We start from the raw sequence: 21,027 nt of genomic DNA, 5'->3' as shown, positions 1-21,027 counted from the left end.
GCATTAATTAAGCAACAGCTGTATACACAATACTTCATTGGGCACAGTGTGGGATTCAGGGGTCCCTGGGAGGAAGGGAATCATAGTGGCCAAGATTTCGAATTTGGGGATCTGAACACGTGCTGGGATTTAGAAAAGGCAGAGGAACCAGAGATCAAATTGCCGAATCATCAAAAAAGCAAGAGAGTTCCAGAAAAACATCTCCTGCTTTATTGACTTTGCCAAAGCCTTTGACTGTGTGGATCATGACAAACTGTGGAAAATTCTTGAAGAGATGGGAATACCAGACCACCTGACCTGCCTCCTTAGAAATCTGTATGCAGGTCAAGTAGCAACAGCTAGAACTGGACATGGAACAACAGACTGGTTCCAAATTGGGAAAGGAGTACGTCAAGGCTGTATATTGTTACCCTGCTTATTTAACTTACATGCAGAGTACATCATGAGAAATGCTGGACTGGATAAAGCACAAGCAGAAATCAAGATTGCCAGGAAAAATATCAATAACCTCAAGTATGCAGATGACACCAGTCTTATGTCAGAAAGTAAAGAAGAACTAAAGAGCCTCTTGATGAAAGTAAAAGAGGAGAGTGAAAAAGTTGGCTTAAAACTCAACATTCAGAAAACTCAGATCATGGTATCCAGTCCCATCACTTCACGGTAAATATATGGGGAAACAATGGAAACAGTGAGAGACTTTATTTTTTGGGGCTCCAAAATCACTGCAGATGGTGACTGTAGCCATGTAATTAAAAGACTCTTGCTCCTTGAAAGAAAAGTTATGACCAACCTAGACAGCATATTAAAAAGCAGAGACATTAGTTTGCCAACAAAGGTCCGTCTAGTCAAGGCTATGGTTTTTCCAGTAGTTATGTATGGATGTGACAATTGGACTATAAAGAATGCTGAATGCCGAAGAATTGATGCTTTTGAACTGTGGTGTTGGAGAAGACTCTTGCGAGTCCCTTGGACTGCAAGGAGATCCAACCAGTCCATCCTAAAGGAAATCAGTCCTGAATATTCAATGGAAGGACTGATGCTGAAGCTGAAACTCCAGTACTTCAGCCAGCTGATGCAAAGAACTGACTCACTTGAAGAATCCCTGATGCTGGGAAAGAATGAAGGCAGGAGGAGAAGGGGAAGACAGAGGATGAGATGATTGGATGGCATCACCAACTCAATGGACATGAGTTTGAGTAAGCTCTAGTAGTTGGTGATGGACAGGGAGGCCTGGCGTGCTGCAGTCCATGGGGTCACAAAGATTTGGACACAACTGAGTGACTGAACTGAGCTAAACACATGTCAGCTTTGCCTCTTCTGGGCTATGTAATCTTGAGCAAGTCCTTTAACCTCTCTTAGCCTGAGTCCACATCTGAAATATCAGAATACTAACAAAATCTACTTTATTGAGTTATTGTGAGAATTAATTGAGATACGCTGGCAAAGCACATACTGCCACGCGTGAGCATCTTTTCATTGCTCATTTGATACTAATCTTGAAAAGAAAGCAACTTGTGGACCAGAATAGAAGAAAGACATTTATTCACAGAATTATATCATGTGGTAAAGAACAATACATTCTAGGAGAAGTAGAAAGGAGGGTATATCAGCAGAATAAATAACACTAGCTACTATAATGTATAAGCCTCAGGCCTGTGGTTTTGCATGGTAGGGATGGCTTTCCTCCAGGGGACTGGGTGGTCCTTGCTTCTTCCATCTTGTGGTCTTCTAGAGCTTTCGAATGATTCACTTCAAGGTACATAGGAAAAAAGACAAGGAAAGTAGAAAGGTGGGAAGGGAAAAGGAGGGTGTGTGCATGTGAGATACTGCTTGGGATTTTTTGTGGCTAGGTGTGTCTCTATTGACGTGTGATAAATTGTTCCAAGTTAAGTAGCTTAAAACAGCACATTATCTCTTTGGTCAGAAATTCTGGAGCAGCTTAGCTGTGTGGCTCTAGCTTTGGGACTCTCACATGTCAAGATTTGGCTGGGTTGCAGTCATCTGAAGACTTGAATGAGGTTGGAGGAGCCTCTTCCAAGACAGCTCACTCACATGGCTGTTGGCAGATGCTCAGTTCTTTGCCATGTGGACCTTTCCATTAGGCTGTTTGAGAGGCTGTTTGAGAGGTCTTACAACATGGCAGCCGGCTTTCCCCAGAGCCAGGGATCTGAGAGAGAACAAGGAAGAAGTTCTTATGCCTTATGATCTAGTTTTGGCAGTCCCATCCTGCCATTTTTGCTATATTTTTCACTAGAAGAGAATCACTAAGTCCAACCCACACTCAAGGGGAGAGGAATTAAGCTCCAGTTTTTCAAAGGAGTATTGAAGAATTTGTGTACCAAATATATAAAGAGCACAGAGCTCCTGAAACCCTTGGAATTTGCTAAGTGATAAGAGCAAAGTGAAAGGAATGTCTTTTATTTATAAGAAGCCCCTTTCAACCGCACCTGAGCTTATTTTAATTTTTAATGTGGTGTGGTTTTTTTTGAAAGCATCTGAGGATGAGGGGCTGGTTGCCAGGGGAACCAACTTTCAGCCTCATTCCTTTCAATCTCCAGTCAAGGGAGAAGGGCTAAAGGTTGTGTTAATCACCAATCATGGCTATAGGATGAAGCCTCCATAAAAGTCCCTAAATTATGGGGTTCAGAGAGCTTCCTGATTGGTGAGCACATCCATGTGCTAGGAGGGTGGTACAGCCCAACTTCACGGGGACAGACACTCTGATGCTTGGGACCCTTCCAGTCCTTGCCCTATGTATCTCTTGATCTGGCTGTTGATCTATTTTGTTTATAATATTATAAACTGGTAAATGTAAGTAAGTATTTCTCTGAGTTCTATGAGTCATTCTAGCAAATTATCAAACCCGAGGAGGGGGTCATGAGAACCCCAATTGATAGCCAGTCAGTCAGAAGTGCAGGTGATAACTGGGACATGCAGTTGGTGTCTGAATGAGGGGGGAGTTTGTGGGACTGAATGCTAACTCCAGGTGGACGGGGTCAGAACTCGTCAAACTGCAGGATGCCCAGGTCTTTTGGGATAAAACCCACACATCTGGTCACTGCTGCTGCTGCTAAGTCGCTTCAGTCGTGTCCGACTCTGTGCGACCCCACAGATGGCAGCCCACAAGGCTCCCCCGTCCCTGGGATTCTCCAGGCAAGAACACTGGAGTGGGTTGCCATTTCCTTCTCCAGTGCAGGAAAGTGAAAAGTGAAAGTGAAGTCGCTGAGTCTTGTCCAACTCTTAGCGACCCCATGGACTGTGGCCCACCAGGCTCCTCCATCCATGGGATTTTCCAGGCAAGAGTGCTGGAGTGGGGTGCCATGAAAGCAAGTTTTCTTTCACAGCTTCTAATACCTTCTTTGCTTCTCAATACCTGTGTGTCCTTGGGCAACTTAGTCTGTTTCAGCTTCAGTTTCTCCATCTGTATAATAGGAACAATAATATCTCTTTGAATAGGTATTAGGAGGATTTGAGAAAACATGCATAAAATATTTAGGGCAGTAGATGGTAGCTCCAGTGGTCAGTGGAGCCTTTTTATGGTGAAGGAAGAAACAGGCTGAGAGAGTTTTTAACAACTTGTTCCAAATCACACAGTAAATTAGGAACTGGATTAGAAACCCACATTAGAACCTCGCATGAACAAAGGCATGAAGGTCAGAAATATCACCTGGGCCTGGACCAGAGGTGGCAGAGGAAGGTTTGGGCAGAGTGGGGCAGGGCAGCACCAGCCCTTGAAAGCAGGAGACCAGCTTGAGATGGTGGAGAAAGAAACAGCAACGCACTCAAGTATTCTCTGCTGGAGAATCCCATGGACAGAGGAGCTTGGCAGGCTACAGTCCATGGGATCGCAGGAGTCTGACACGACTTAGCAACTAAACGATGCACCACCACCAGCTTGAGATGGAAGCTACTCAGTTCTCAGGCAGGGTGGTGGTTTATGCAGACTTACTCTGAAGTTGGGTTGCAAATAGATGAATGATATAATTAATACAATAGATTTTGAATCAGGGCTAGGAATACAGTCATTCAGCCACCATACTCAGTGGAGAAAGATCTACTAAACAGCAACCAGAGTCTTTTCATCATTCTCAATCTGTAGTCAGGGAAACAAGGAGACTAAAAAAGACATTACCAAAGAAACACTGTTTTGAAAATATCCATAAAGGAAAGAGGGGAACTAGCTACGTATTCTGTGCCCACGTTCCCATGGCAGCACATGTCTGAATAGGACATTACACCCCAAAGCATGGGCATAATTGTGTGTGTGTGTTTGTGTGTGTGTCAAGGCAGGTATGGACAACCCACACCCAGCTCACATGAGTTGCAGTTGGGAGAAGGGGTGATAAGCATGTGGTCCCCTGTAGTATTCCTTGTGGGTGAGGAATCCCCAGGAGCTTTTATTTTTCTTCTAAAACCCCCAAATGTATACTCAAACCCAAACTTCTTTTCTGAGCTCCAGACCTAAATCCGACCTGCTTAGCAGACATTTTTATTTTCTTTGAATGTCACACAGACATCTCAAATTTCACATCCAAATCCAAAATCATGATTAAGAGCCTTTTTCTTATTAAACTGATTTATTTTTATTTTTTATTGAAGTATGGTTGATTTACAGTGTTGTGTTAATTACTGCTATATAGCAAAGTGATTCAGTTATGCATATATCATTCTTTTTAATGTTCTTCCCCATTATGGTTTATGCTAGGATACTGAATATAGTTCTCTCTGCTATACAGTAGGACCGTGCTGTTTATCCATTTGAGACATAAAAGCTTACATCTGCTAACCCCATCCTCCCACTCCATCCTCCCCAAACCCCCTCCTTGGCAACCACCAGTCTGTTCTCTTAAGTCCATGATTCTGTTTCTGTTTCATAAATAGGTTCATTTGTATTGTATTTTAAAATCCATATATAAGTGATATCATATGGAATTTGCTTTTTTTCTTTCTAACTTACTTCACTTAGCATGATAATCTCTAGTTGCATCCATATTGCTGAAGATTGGCATAATATTTCATCCTTTTATATGGCTGAGTTTAAACTGATTTTTAATCTAGTCTTCAGTATCTTATTAAATGACACCACATCCATTCAGGTATTCAGTCCAAATACCTGAACATCATTTATGTTCTTCCTTTTACTTCACCAAGTCCTATGTTCTCATACCCCAGATATAAGTGGCCATCTTCTAATAATCTAATCTCAGAAGTGACATACCATCGCTTCTGCTGTGTTCCGTTCATTAGAAGTGAGTCAGGAAGCCCAGACCACATGCAGGGAAGGGGATTCCACGTTTGGGGGCCATTTCAGAGGCTGCCCACAGCTCTCCACCACTGTTGAAGCAGATTCTAACCCTATTGTGCTCCTCCAAGCCCCACCAGGATCTTCCTTCCCCTCATCCATGAGGCCTGCTGGAAGTAGGGTGAATACTTCTTTTGGAGTCCAGTGGTTGGCAAAGGCCTAACAATGCTCTGCTGAACTGAGTTGAATTGTCCTCTCTAAGCCCTGGTCAGAGTGTATAAACTGTGCTGATTGTTGGGACTAAACTGAGGAGCTTCTTGAGCTTGTATCTTTTATGGCAAATGAGCTGTGGAGTAGCATCTCAGAAGTCATTTGGGGTGAGTATAGGAAACAGCTGGAACCTGGGGTCTTGCCTGTGAACAGATGGAAGGTGTTTTGGGTGGGGGTCAACTGTGTGTTGTCATGGAAGGAACTGAGGACATGGAGTCAGCTGAACTCTGGAATCACAGTACTCACTCACTGAGGGACCTTTGGCAGTTTGTCTTATCAATACATGAGCGTCTGAGATTCATCACTGAAAGAAATGTAAGATCTACCTTTACTGTTGTGAGAATCAAAGGAAGCATCTGGCATGTGGAGGCCACACATTTATTTTCCTTCCCTCCCTTCTCTTCTCAATCAGAGAGTCTCAACCTTTAGAGTCTCAACAAGCTGCCTGGGAGATTGCCAGCCTTACTTCACCCCCAAGAATCTGATCCAGTAGCCTGCAAATGGGACCGGGAAACCAGCATATTTAGATAGGGCCCTGGTGATCGATGAGGTGACCCAACAACCACACCTTGAAAAACATTTTTCTGGAGGACACTGGAACTAGAGAAAAAAATAGAAGTCAAAGGATGAGGTCTCAGATGAATAGCAGGGGACTTTTTCTGGCTACTTTATTATCTGGGTGGATGAGGAGAAGTTGTTAGGAGCAGCCAGGCTACTTTCCAGGGATGTCGGTCACAGTGACCTGAGGCCAGAAACCATGTTTATAGTAGAAGCCTGGTTTTTAAGCTCAGTCAATGCAGTCTCCTTGTGTAAGGCCATAGGAGGAAACTGAGAGCCCCGGAAGTTGTGCGTTACCCAAGTCCAGAGGTGTTCATTTGTGGCTTAATGTGTTCACTTATTCATTCATAAAATGAATGGCCTATTATATTGAAGCTTATATAAAAGTACAGTACAGGTTCTCTGCCCTCAAAAACAGATGTTATAATATAACAATTTGAATCTCTATAAAGGATAACAGTATAGAATGGAGGAAAATATAAACCGGGCAGTAGAAGGAACAAATTATGTAGTTGCAGGAATATGGGAGTATGAGTGCTTGTGTGCTTAGTCGACTCTCTTCTTTGCGACACATTGGACTGTAGCCTGCCTTGGCTTGTCTCTATATCCATGGGACTTTTCAGGCAAGAATACTGGAGTGGGTTGCGTTTCCTTCTCCAGAGGATTATACCAACCCAGGGATCAAACCTGAGTCTCTTGTGTCTTCTGTGTTGCAGGCAGATTCTTTACCCCCAGAGCCATCAGGGAAGTCCCAGAACACAGAAGCTGTGGGTCCAAAAAAGATTTACTAGAACCCTCGGCAGTCAGCATGAGACTTGAAAAGGGGATTTGATTTGAGTAGATAATGAGAGGAGGGCATTCCAGCTTTCCACTTTCAGCGAATACCTCTTTCTTGTGTATTGTTTTGTGAGTTATTGCATATCCTTTGGTCTGTTTTTATATGTGTTACTACATGTTGTTATTCAAACTTTACTGGTAATTGTAATAAGTTCTCTTTTGGGAAAAAGCTAGGCGCTGCTGTTTTTTTTCTAGACAGTATTTTTTGGAAATTTCACCTGCATGTTTTCCGAAGTTAGAGTGAATTTCTAATGTTCTAAAAAAAATTTATTAGCATGTATAAAGCTTCTGACATGACCAATTAATTAAGGAAGAATTAAAATTGCAGTATATAGTTTTCCTCTTCAAAAACTTTTTAAACTGCTTCCAGGCCTGCTTAGGTGCCGGCCCAGCACACTGGATAAACTTGTATAGCCCCAGAGCATGTGAGGTGAGATTTTCCTCAAGAACGAGTCACACTGGCTATCCGGTCTTGGTGACCCAGAGGAATATTATCACCACAAAGCCAGGAGAGTTTTATCTCTAGAACTTTCTGCCACACAATGACAACCCTAATTGACGGGATTAAACTACAGACCGTTGCCAGGCACCAGAATGATAAAGTCAGAGTGTCTTCCAGCCTGATTTTCAAATCAGGTAAAAAGAAAGAGAGAGCCAAATTCAGCCTGTCTGCGTCCTGATGCCGCCCGACTCTGCAGGTCTCTGAAGAGCTTTGGTCAATTACATGGGGCTTCATCAAGATGTTGTTAAAGAGAAAAAGGACTGACGTGTTTATCTCCTGGTATGTGCCAGTTGTTCTACAAATGTTAGTCCTTAAACCATACACCTGCTCTGTGTTTAAGTATACTCTTCCCTTCTTTACCTCTTCTTCCAACGATCCCATGAGCAGTACATATTCTTAAATTAAGAGTTAAAGGTTAATTGCACATTGACACAGAGCAGTCATTGATCTATATGACTCCAAGGTCCATGCCTTTCTTCATCTACTACACCATTCAGCCCTAACACCAAGCCCAAGATGGCACACATCAGTGTACAGATATAAACAGACATATAGATTGTCCAGAAATATTGGGAGATACACACTTGCATTGAGGAAGTAATGACTGTGAGTTTTCCAGGAGAAAGAATACCCATAAAAACTTGCAATGCAGTGGTCTCAGGAGTGAGCTGGAGCTGTCTTGTATTGGCTTGCTAGACTTGTTTCAGTTTTCAGGAATTTAGTGAGCAAGTTGTTAAACACAGCCATTATTAGAAATATATAACCATTAAGTAGATCTTATTTTAAAATGTCATTGTTACAACTCAGTGCTTCCTAATATTTTATTATATTCACTGTTACCTCTGTTCTTGAGGTAGAAATACTGTATAATGGTATCCTGCTATGTACACTTCTTCCCAACTGATATGCAGTGATATTTGTTGATAGCTTAAAGTTGGCTATGGGAGTTATACCACACTATGGAAATCAGTAGATATTGAGTTGGCCAAAAAGTTCGTTGGGGTTGGTAACATGTTATGGAAAACTTGAACAAACTTTTTGGCCAACGCAGTATTATAAACCAGGGCATAGTTTATCCAGAAGCCAGTTGTTATACATTCACCAACCACGGGGCAGTAGCCATACAGGTGTTGTTATGAAATAAAAGATCCATAAGGACTAATGAATACCATCTGCTGGCCATTCAATAGAGACCTGGTTGGGAAGTCAGAAGAACAGAAAGTCTGGAAAGTTGGTGAGCTGAGTAGTAAAGACTCCTTATATCAGAAGAGCACTTGGTCATTCACACAACTGCAGCACAAAGATGCTTGTGTGAGCTTGATGGTGGCCCTGAAAGGGAGAGCCTGTGCCCTCAAGGAAAAGCAAGCCTCATTTCTTGTGCTTACAGTAACAAAAGCCCTGGAGTGTGTTTAATATTCTGCTTCCTGGGCCTCAGTGCTAATGGACAAGAAGGGGCAGCCCTGGCTGGTGAGGTGTGTGGACACGTACTCACAGCAGGTTGTAGAGCATGGTTTCTGGCTGGCTTTCTTTAGCTCACTGTGTTTGGCTCCTGATGCTGAGCACTGCCAGCCCATTGCCCCAAAGTATGTGCACTGGTTTATTCTGGGTAACTGTCACCAAAGGTCAGATTTAAACCTCCATGGAAATAAGGTACTTGGAAGTGAGTAAGTCAGAATAATTGGGAAGGGGTTCAGAAACAAAACTCATGGTCTCAAATGTAAAGTCATCCCTGTACTCTAGTGCCAAGAGAAGGGACCATAAAGTAAACTTGAAATTTTAGGGTAAATATGGTCTTGGTTGTGGTGGTGGTTTAGTCGCTAAGTCATGTCTGACTCTTGCGATCCCAAGGACTGTAGCCTGCCAGGTTCCTCTGTCCATGGGATTCTCCAGGCGAGGATACTGGAGTGGGTTGCCATTTCCTTCACCAGAGGATCTTCCCTACCCAGGAATTGAATCCTGGTTTCCTGCACTGCAGGCAGATTGTTTACCAACTGAGCTATGAGGGAAGCCCCACATATGGTCTTCAGATCAGATCAGATCAGTTGCTCAGTCGTGTCCGACTCTTTGCGACCCCATGAATTGCAGCACGCCAGGCCTCCCTATCCATCACCAACTCCCGGAGTTCACTCAGAGTCACGTCCATCGAGTCAGTGATGCCATCCAGCCATCTCATCCTCTGTCGTCCCCTTCTCCTCTTGCCCCCAATCCCTCCCAGCAGCATCTTAGGGATCCTCAAACTTAGTAGGTAGATACCCATGACAGGAACGTAGGTAAGATTTCTGTGGATATTATTTCTCTTCAATTACTTTTGTAAAAAAAAGATTACAAAGTGACTCACATCACTATAAAAATTTTGAACAATATTTGAGATTATAAAGCTGAAAGGGAGTTGCCTCTTTATCCTAGCTTTCCTGGAATAATCACAATATGTATCCCTCCAGAACTTTATCTACACACACACACACACACACACATACACACACACACCCTGCTACCTACCTACATAATTTGAAAAATTTTAGGTAAAAAATAGGATCATACTGTCTCCATAAATATTGGATAGTTTGGTGCCTTGTTTAGTTCACAGTATATCTTAGAGGATCTAACCCATGCTTTCGGTGCGCATTAGAGAATTCAGTCATGTCAGTGTACCATAATATATTTAAAGAGTTCTTTATTGAAGAACATTGAAGTTTTCTTCAATGATATACAGTTAAAATAATATAGTCAATAAGCATCCTTATAAATATGTTCTTGTTTACAGTATAGTTATTTCTGTAGGATAGCTTCCAAGAAATACAATTGTAGGGTAAAACTTTATGTGCATCTACACTTTTTATTTTGTCAAATAGCCCTTCAAAAGAGTTGTACCTGTTACATTCCCACAACCTTATAGTGAAATATCTACCCACCCCCCCTTATCCTCACCAATATTTTATATAAACAGTTTTAAATTTTGGCCCAACTCAGGTGAAAACTTGTGTGTTATTCTTATTTTACAATTCTTTGACAAAATATTTGTCCTTTGAATTTCCTGTTCATGCCCTTTGGCTTTTTTGTATTTATTTGAATATGAAATATTCATTTTTGAATTTTATTTTACTGATTTGTATGAGTTCTTTATATAGAACTTTTAATATCTATGTATTAAGGAATATATTAATATTTTGTTATATGCTACAAATATTTTCTCTCTGCCATTTATCTTTTATCTTTAGTAGAGCTATATTTTTGGCCATATTAGCATTTAACATTTTTTTGTAGAAAAATCTCATCTGTTCCTTCTGGGTTTGGGGGCCTTGTTTTGGATTTTTTTTTAAAAGGCTGATAAGGGGAAGCCTTAAAGTCTCACTAAATGAATGTCATAAAGTAATAGCCAGGATTTACTTAATACTTCACTAGATAAACCTTAAAAAAATGTTTTCCAAGTAAGATTAAGAAATGTTTTTCACAGCTCAGGGAAGAAAATGCTAAGTAGAAAGCTGCACTGAGCCTTCTGTGCATGGGAGTGGAGTGAGGGAGGCAAACAGGACCCGGAAAGGTGTCTTGGTGTATGCATTTCATCTCTGGAGCCAATATTTAGCACTGGCATATTCTGTCTTTCTTTGGCACATTAAAAGAAGAGAAAGAGAATGAGAAGTCTGTCAAGTGCTCTGCATTTGAAAAGTGACCACTCTTTCAAGGCCAGGCCCATCCCAGTTTTCTCTTTCTGACACACAGTTGAAGATAATGTATGACATCCTTCTAAAGGGACCAAATTGGGAACTGGTTGATGTTTCAGTTCAGTCCAGTTGCTCAGTCATGTCTGACTCATTGCTTGCCCATGAACTGCAGCACACCAGGCTTCCCTGTCCATCACCAACTCCCAGAGCTTGCTCAAACTCATGTCCATTGAGTCAGTGATGCCATCCAGCCATCTCATCCTCTGTTGTCCCCTTCTCCTCCTGCCCAATCTTTCCCAGCATCAGGGTCTTTTCCAATGAGTTAGTTCTTCACATCAGGTGGCCAAAGTATTGGAACTTCAGTATCAGTCCTTCCAGTGAATATTCAGGACTGATCTCCTTTAGGATTGACTGATTTGTTCTCCTTGCCGTCCAAAGGACTCTCAAGAGTATTCTCCAACACCACAGTTCAAAAATGTCAATTGTTTGGCACTCAGCTTTCTTTATGGTCCAACTCTCACATCCATATGTGATTACTGGGAAAACAATAGCCTTGACTAGATGTACCTTTGTTGGCAAAATAATGTCTCTGCTTTTTAATATGCTGTCTAGGTTGGTCATAACTTTTCTTTCAAGGAGCAAGAGTCTTTTAATTACATGGCTACAGTCACCATCTGCAGTGATTTTGGAGCCCCCAAAAATAAAGTCTCTCTCTGTTTCCATTGTTTCCCCATCTATTTACCATGAAGTGATGGGACTGGATGCCATGATCTGAGTTTTCTGAATGTTGAGTTTTAAGCCAGCTTTTTCACTCTCCTCTTTCACTTTCATCAAGAGGCTCTTTAGTTCTTCTTCACTTTCTGCCATAAGGGTGGTGTCATCTGCATATCTGAGATTATTGATATTACCCCCAGCAGTCTTGGTGTTCCAGCTTGTGCTTTATCCAGTCCAGCATTTCTCATGATGTACTCTGCATAGAAGTTAAATAAGTAGGGTGACAATATACAGCCTTGACGTATTCCTTTCCCTATTTGGAACCAGCCTATTGTTCCATGTCCAGTTCTAGCTGTTGCTGCTTGACCTGCATACAGGTTTCTCAGGAGGCAGGTCAGGTGGTCTGGTATTCCCATCTCTTGAAGAATTTTCCACAGTTTGTCATGATCCACACAGTCAAAGGCTTTGGCAAAGTCAGTAAAGCAGAAGTAGATGTTTTTCTGGAATTCTTTTGCTTTTTCTATGATCCAGTGGATGTTGGCAATTGATCTCTGGTTCCCCTACCTTTTCTAAATCCAGCTTGAAATTCGTAAGTTCTTGGTTCATGTATTGTTGAAACCTGGCTTGGAGAATTTTGAGCATTACTTTGCTAGCATGTGAGATAAATGCAGTTGTGCGGTAGTTTGAACATTCTTTGGCATTGCCTTTCTTTGGGATTGGAATGAAAACTAACCTTTTCCAGTCCTGTGGTCACTGCTGAGTTTTCTAAATTTGCTGGCATATTGAGTGCAGCACTTTCCCAGCGTCATCTTTTAAGATTGGAAATAGCTCAACTGGAATTCCATCATTTCCACTAGCTTTGTTTACAATGATCCTTCCTAAGGCCCAGTTGACCTTGCAATCCAAGATGTCTGATTCTAGGTAAGTGATCACACCACTGTGGTTATCTGGGTCATGAAGATCTGTTTTGTATAGTTCTTCTCTTCTCAATATCTTCTGCTTCTGGTTGATATTTAAATTCTTTAAATGGAAATAAACAATGTTGTTATTTTGAAAGGAATTAGTCTCTGAGAAACACAGGGCATATATATTGGTTCTCCTAGCATTATTTTGCCTTTACTTAAAATATTAAAATCCTTATGCTCCTTTTTCCCTGGGATAGTTTTTCTTTTTACTTGAAATCATGACCAAATGAGAATGTACCAGCAGTTATTAAATATCATTTCTCAAGTGGATAACTCAAATCTAATTACTCAAAATGCCTTCTATTAAACAGGGCTCCCAGTAGATGGGTATATAATTGCTGGAAATATCTCGTAATAGAATGAAAAAGAAGAAAAGACATTCATTTTCAACATTTTAGGATTGTATCCATAAGAATTATAGTGTAGAGCAAGAAATGCTTAGTTTAGACAAGACTATAAAACCAGTTACAATAGAGGATAAGAAAAAGAAAAGAACATTGCAGGAGGCATGTTGTATAGTAAAATACAAGTTAAGATAATTGGAGAGGAAGTGAGAAACACTATATTTCTGATGCCAGGTATCTGTATGCCATTGCCTAAGCATTGAGCAGTAAAGAAAGTGAACTTGCTGTCTTGCACCCAGAATGAAGTAGGACCTCATGGGTATTCCTGAGACTTGATGTGGAAACTCAGTGACAGGAATGGAAGGACAAGCATTGCCCAAGAGAAACAGACTATTAGGAAGATAAAATAGGAATAGAAATTTAAAAATCGAGGACAGCACCGTGCTGATGAATGTCTGAGTACAGACAAGGGGAGGGAGGGTTGGTCAGAAGCAGCCCAGAGGTTGGCAGCACCCACCCAACTTATTGGGCAGCTTCAACTGTTTGATTGTTTTGCTAAGTCTCCTTAGTCCATAGACATATGTGTAGGTCACAGATGCCATACTAAGGAGTTCTGTCTTCATTTGGTGAAGAGCTGCCTAAATTTCTGAGGAGAAGGTGGCCTGTTGGAGTGCTGTATTTAAGAAGACAGAGTGGAGATGATTCTTTGAATTAGGGCAGCAGCAGTGGAAATCCTAGAAGCACTGATAGAGCACCTATTGTATGCCAGGCAGGCTACACAGTAGGCCCTGCAGATGCAGAGTATAGAGACAGACACCAAGTATGAGCTACAAAGTGACACCCAAACTGGAAAACAATGGGATGTACAGGAAGGAACAGTTCGTTCTGCTGGGAGTTGAAGGGGGAGCCTCAGAGAGGGTGATAGCCGAGCTAGGTCTAGGAGGAATCAGAAACATGTTACAGACGTGGGGGAGGTGAGAAGGCGTGGGCAGTCCAGGCCGAGGGAACAGTGTGAATAAAGGCACAGAAGCTTGAACATTCCTGGCATATTCTGGAAAGAGCGAGTAGCTACAGGTCTGAGTGCAGGGCACTGGGCTGGGGGATGGTTGGATGGGGAAAGGCTACCTGGCTGTGAAGATACTGTAAGTTCTTCTGGCAGCAATGGGGAGCTTTTAGAGGGTTTTTAGCAAGGCCGAGACTGATCAGAATCTGCAAAGACCAAACCTGGCCATAGTGCAGAGTATGTGCAGGGTGTGAGAAGCTAAAGACAGGCAGATCAGTTAGGAGACCATTGTCTTTAGATGAGTGAGCGGTAGATCCTGAGCTAGGAAAGGAAGAGGCAATGGAAATAGAAGACAGGAAACAGATGAAATAGAACTTGGTGACTAACTGGAGATGGAACATGAAAGTTTCTGACCTATTGGGTAGCCGATTTTGCCGTTCATCTAAAGGCAGAAATAAGGGACAGGGAGCATAGGAGGCAGGGACGAGTCTGAGTTGGGACATGGTGGGTGTTCCAGTTATCTGTGGCAGTACGGTGAAGGAATCCAAACACGGTGACACAGGATAACGATCACTTTAATGTATAGTTATACGTGGCTCATCTGCTCCTGATCTGCGGCCTCCGCTGGAGACTGGGGATGACTCAGATGATTGGGACAGGAAGAGCTGGAAGGGCAGGAGCCACTTCCAAGATGAGCTTTCTCCTGCTGTTTCTGGCACCTTAGTGGAGGAGACTAGAAGGCTGGCCTCAGCCCAGGCTGGTACAATGCCTGCATGTGCCCTTCACGTGGCAGCCTCGGGGAAGTGACTTCTCACCTGGTGGCTCACTGTGTCAGTAGACAGTGGGCTTTAATGACCTAGCCTTGGAAGTTTGATGTCATCACTTCTATCTTGGTCTGTTGCTCTAAGCAGTCACACGCCCACTTAAATTCAAGGCGAGGGGCCACAGTCACCTCTCAATAGGGAGAGTGTCAAAAAGTTGCAGGCTGTGTTTTGAAACTAGCTCAATAAATTTGAGAGAAAAAACAAAAGGACAAATGTGAGACACTGATGGACTCTACAGATCTCAGCAGCTGGTGGAATATTAGGTTAAGGAGGAAGGAAGCCTTAAAGCTGAATATGCACGTCAAAATTTCCCACATTATAACATCATTGCTAGAATCAGAGGGCAGATTGGAATCAGACTACCCAGGTTTGAATACCAGCTCCATTGCATGTTAGCCATGTGATCAGAGACAAGCTAATATCCTTGTGCCCCATTTTCCTTATGTTATCCCATTTTAGTGGGTGTAATAATAGTAACCTGCTTCAAAGGGTTGGTGAGGATTCCAGTAAGACCTGTGAAGTTCATGGGCCAGTATCAGGCACATAGTACCTTCAATGCATGTTAGCAGTTACTGTTTATGAAGCATTCCACATGCATCATCTCACTTATTCCTTACCAGGACCGTCTGATGTATCTGTTCACATTATCATTGTTTAACAGCTGAAGGTGGGAGAGGTTAGGTGACATTTGCAAGGTCACACAGCTGGCAAGTGACTGAGCCGTAACTCGGAAACCTGCTTTCCTGCTTGACTGGAGTTGGCTGTTCCCAGGCAGCCAGCACAACTGCTCCCCAGGCAGAAGCCTCAGGCCCACTCCTGCGCCCACCCACACTGTGGGATTCGCTTCCTGGCAAAGCCACTGTGTTTCTGGCATTGATGTTGTCCTTCTGGGAGAGGCCATCATGGCTGCCTAGGCCCTCACCCACCGCCGGCATGTCTGATATTTACTAGAGGCGAGACGCGGACAACTGTGACAGCAGGTGTGACTCCTGCTGCTTGAAGACTGCTTAAAGTCTCCAGACTGTTGTATTTGCTCTGGAGTCAGAGTGGGGTGGGGTCAAGCCAGTGGGAACTGGTAACTGGATGCTTCAGTGTGCCTCTGCTCCCTCTGAACCCAGCACCAGAGCAGATGCCGGGCCCAGATGCTCCTGTCGCCTTTCTGGGCACAGATGGCTGTGGAGGTTGGGGGCTCCTAAATAAGATGGGCCTGCCTTTCCCTGAAAAACCCAATATAAGCCAGCACCCTGGGGAAGGCTGGCAGCCTCCAGCGGCGGTCTCAGCTGGGTGGTCCCTCTCATGCTTTGGAGTCTCTGGCCTAGCTCAGGCCTTTTCTTAATCCCAACTTGCCCCATCTTCCTTATTTGGGGGGCTCAAAATCAAACAAGGAAATACTGAGGACAGTGGTGGGTTTTTTCTTCCTGCTTGAGCAGCCTAAAACATCTATGAGAAAATGAATCTTAGCCCATCAGAGACCCTGAAACTGTGGGGAAAGGAATAACAATGTCCCCTGCTTCCTGTTAAAGGTCGCCCTCCAGGCCCTGAGGAATTTTTCCTGAATTACAAAGGAGGAGCAGATCAAATGCCTGTCATAACACTCTTCAGAAAACAAGGAGCAACCAGAAGTTTCCATTCATCTAAGGAATCTTTGAAAATCCTGCCTTGGGTGGAGTGACATTTGGTAACAATAAAAACAGTCCCCTTGGCAGAGGCCCAGGGCACAGCCGGAGCTGACCAGTGGCCTGTTCCTCCAAGGGTGGGGCCTCACCTCTTCATGCTTCCAGGAAGTTCCCAAGAACGTCAGGAACCCTGTCTGGTCTTGCTGGGTCCCAGCCCGCCCTCCACCCAGGCTTCCTGTCCACCCCCATCACAAGAGAAGGCACCTTTAAACCAGCGCTTTCCTCTTCTAAAGGCCAGCGAGGCTTCACCTCTCCTCAGTGTAAGCAGACTGGAAGGAATCACCAGGCAGAGCGCCTCACAGATTCATATTTTCAACAAGTTATTTGGGTTCCAGCCCACTTCAGATCCTGAGGGGTGGAATCCTAGATGGCAAAACCAAAAAATTACCATGTCAGCTGTGTGGCAACTGGTCTGAATGAATACACTTGCTACTCTTCTCTTTATGGTTTTTTTTTTTTTTTAAACAAAGCTCTGAAATAACAACTAATATTTCAAAACAAAGTATGTGCTTTTAAATGAATATACAAAGTAATTTTTATAATTAACATCTCGTGATTCCTACAACGTTTTTGTGGAGGTAATAGGAGATTTTATGTCCTTTTCCTCCTTCTCTCTGAAAAATGTAATTTTGCTGTCTTTTTATAGCTGGCAGCACTGAAATATAAGACTGAAGTAGCATAGAATTACCAGGTGTTTTTGTACTGTTGAATTTACTGGTAGTGATGTTAGAAGCAAAATGAATAAAGGAACTTCCCACTTGACCATCCAGCAGTGGGACACCCTCCTTGCCATCACTGAATTCTTTTGTCTAGCAACTTCGGCATGATTGATGTGATGAGAAATGTCAGCATGACACTGATGTAAAACACTCTGTGGCCTAGGAAGGAATGTATTTCATACACACACACATATATATATGAAAATATGCATTCAGAAGTATTCTTTTTCTCCTTAAAACAATGCTCCCCTGTAACCATGGAATTGTTCCTAGTTATTTAAACAATTTTTATTTGCCCGTTAAAATGTTCATAAAATCATGACTTCAAAGTTGTGATAATGAACCTCACATCTGTCTGTCACTTCACAAATTTTAAAGCACTTTCCAATCAATTTTTAGTGGAGGTGCTGGAATTCCAGTTGAGCTATTTCAAATCTAAAAGATGATGCTATTAGAGTGCTGCACTCAATATGCAGGCAAGTTTGGAAAACTCAGCAGTGGCCACAGGACCTATGAGAGTGGAGAAATATCAATAACCTTAGATATGCAGATGACACCACCCTTATGGCAGAAAGTGAAGAAGAACTAAAGAGCCTCTTGATGAAAGTGAAAGAGGAGAGTGAAAAAGCTGGCTTAAAATTCAACATTCAGAAAACTAAGTTCATGGCATTTGTTCCCATCACTTCATGGCAAATTAGATGGGGAAACAGTGGAAACAATGGCAGACTTTATTTTTTTGGGTCTCCAAAGTCATTGCAGATGGTGACTGCAGCCATGAAATTAAAAGATACTTACTCCTTGGAAGAAAAGCTATGACCAACCTAGACAGCATATTAAAAAGCAGAGACATTACTTTGTCAACAAAGATCCATCTAGTCAAGGATGTATGGATGTGAGAGTTGGACTATAAAGAAAGCTGAGTGCCAAAGAATTGATGCTTTTGAACTGTGGTGTTGGAGAAGACTCTTGAGAGTCCCCTGGACAGAAGGAGATCCAACCAGTCCATCCTAAAGGAGATCAGTCCTGAGTGTCCATTGGAAGGATTGATGCTGAAGCTAAAGCTCCAATACTTTGGCCATCTGATGCAAAGAACCGACTCATTTGAAATGACCCTGTTGTTGAGAAAGATTGAAGGTGGGAGGAGAAGGGGACAACAGAGAATGAGATAGTTGGGTGGCATCACTGACTCAGTGGACATGAGTTTGAGTAAACTCCGGGAGTTGGTGACGGACAGGGAGGCCTGATGTGCTGCAGTCCATGGGATCACAAAGAGTCGGACATGACTGAGCAACTGAACTAAACTGAAGGGGTATGAACTGTTTTTTTCATTATGCTTTTGATTTGCACTTCCCTAATTATTCAAGATGTTAAGAATCCTTTCAAGTGTTTACCGGTCATGTATATAGCTTTCTTGGAGAAATGCATATTTAGATCCTTTGCTCATTTTTTAAATGGGCTGTTTTTAATTGTTGAGTTTGCAAGTTGTTTTGGAGAAAAGTCTCTCAAATGATTTGCAACTATTTTCTACAGTGAGTTGACTTTTTACTTTGTTGATGGTGTTCTCTGAAGCACAAAAGTTTTAAAGTTTTATTAAATCTGACTTGTCTTTTTTTTCTTTTGTTCCTTGTGTTTTGGTGTCGTCTGTAAGAAACCATTGACTAATCCAAGATGATAAAGATTTATACCTATGTTTTATTTTTAAGAGTTTTATAGTTTTCACTGTTAAATTTAGGTCAGTGATACATTTTGAGTTGATTTTTGTTAGATGTAAAAAAAAGGGGATTCACTTTTATCCTTTTGTATGTGGTTATTCAGTTATATCAATAACCTCAGATATGCATTTGACACCACACTTATGACAGAAAGCGAAGGAGAACTAAAGAGCCTCTTGATGAAAGTAAAAGAGGAGAGTGACAAAATTGGCTTAAAACTCAACATTCAGAAAACTAAGATCATGGGATCCGGTCCCATCAATTCATGGCAGATAGATGGGGAAACAGTGGAAATAGTGACAGACTTTATTTTGGGGGGCTCCAAAATCACTGCAGACGTTGACTGCAGCCATGAAATTAAAAGTCACTTGCTCCTTGGAAGAAAAGTTATGACCAACCTAGACAGCATATTAAAAAGCAGAGACATTGCTTTGCCCACAAAGGTCCATCTAGTCAAAGCTGTGGTTTTTCCAGTAGTCATGTATGGATATGAGAGTTGGACTATAAAGAAAGCTGAGCAGCGAAGAATTGATGCTTTTGAACTGTGGTGTTGGGGAAGACTCTTGAGAGTCCCTTGGACTGCAAGGATATTCAACCAGTCCATCCTAAAGGAGATCAGCCCTGAATATTCAATGGAAGGACTGATGCTGAAGCTGAAACTCCAATACTTTTGCCACCTGATGTGAAAGGCTGACTCATTAGAAAAAACCCTGATGCTGGGAAAGATTGTGGGTCGGAGGACAGAGAATGAGATGGTTGGATGGCATCACCCACTCAATGGGCATGAATTTGAGTAAACTCCAGGAGCTGGTGATGGACAGGGAGGCCTGGTGTACTGCAGTCCATGGGGTCACAAAGAGGCAGACATGACTGAGTGGCTGAACTGAACTGATCCAGTTATCTAGCACCATTTGTTGAAAAGACTAGTCTTTAAATTGTTTTGGCACCTTTCTTGAAAATCAGTTGACTAGATACATAAGTTTATTTCCGGAATCTCAGTTCTATTCCGTGAGTCTGCATGTCTATCCTTGTCCTAATGCACACACACCATTTTGATTTACTGTAGCTTTGTGTGAAGTTTTGAAACTAGGAAGTGTGACTACTCCAACTTTGCTCTTCTTTTTTAAGATTGTCTTGCCTGTTCTAGCCCCCTTGCATTTCCATATGAATTTTGGAATCAGCTTTGATTTCTTTAAAAACAAAACAAAACAGGCACCAGGGATTTTGAAAAGTATTGTATTTTCTCTGTAAACCAGTCAAGGTATTTTGCATTTTAACAATATCAGTTGTTCCAGTCCTTGAACATGCACTGTCTTTCCACGTATTTAGATCCTCTAATTTCTTTCAACAATATTTCATAATTTTCAGTTTAAAAGACTTGCAGTCTTTGAAACACTTATTCCTAAGTGTTTTATTCTTTCTGAGAGTGGGATGGAAATAGAATGAGTTAAAATACCATAGAGCTTACTGTTCTCACAGAGATTGTCATTTTTTTTGAATGAATGTTCTTCTGGTTATAGTAAGCTTTTGGTTAATTTTCAAAGTTTTGAAGTAATTGATATCAACCACTTTTGCCAGTGTCTCATTTCTTTCATGGAGAAATAAATTTTCCCGAAGTCTTTTCTACCAGAAATCAGAACTATTATTTATACCACTGCCTTATTTTGGTTAACCTGCTGGTCTCTGTGGAAATTTGAGACAACAGAGACAGGTGACTCAAAAAAGAGGTATGAAGCCAAAGTTTATTGGGTCACAGGGCATCTTGGAGGCTTTATTAACAGACAGATAAATTGGGTTAAAATTGCCATTACTAGGACCACAGAGTGGTGTAACTAAGACGTGGTATAACTAGACGTTGTTGCTCCATGAACCAGAAATGAGAGAGCCATCAAGTGTCCAATAATAAGGCATGTTTCTTTGTACAGGTTCAAACCAGGAGGAATATCATTATGTCCAAAATCTAAGAATGACAAATGTATTTTAAGTGTCAACTTTAATC

The 21,027-nt window shown here is 42.1% G+C and overlaps 1 long non-coding RNA gene across 1 annotated transcript; it reads right to left on the bottom strand.

The window, feature by feature from the left end:
- Window positions 1-10,066: 10,066 nt before the first annotated feature.
- Window positions 10,067-17,017, bottom strand: LOC139185767 (uncharacterized). The gene is made up of 2 exons (XR_011569244.1): window positions 16,802-17,017; window positions 10,067-12,805 (listed from the first exon to the last, which is right to left on the bottom strand). It is a non-coding gene; the product is annotated as an uncharacterized lncRNA (long non-coding RNA).
- Window positions 17,018-21,027: the final 4,010 nt, after the last annotated feature.

Source organism: Bos indicus, chromosome 11 (assembly GCF_029378745.1).
Source record: "Bos indicus isolate NIAB-ARS_2022 breed Sahiwal x Tharparkar chromosome 11, NIAB-ARS_B.indTharparkar_mat_pri_1.0, whole genome shotgun sequence".
In the NCBI taxonomy this organism is placed as follows: domain Eukaryota; kingdom Metazoa; phylum Chordata; class Mammalia; order Artiodactyla; family Bovidae; genus Bos; species Bos indicus.
This window is presented reverse-complemented; position numbering and strand designations above follow the sequence as displayed.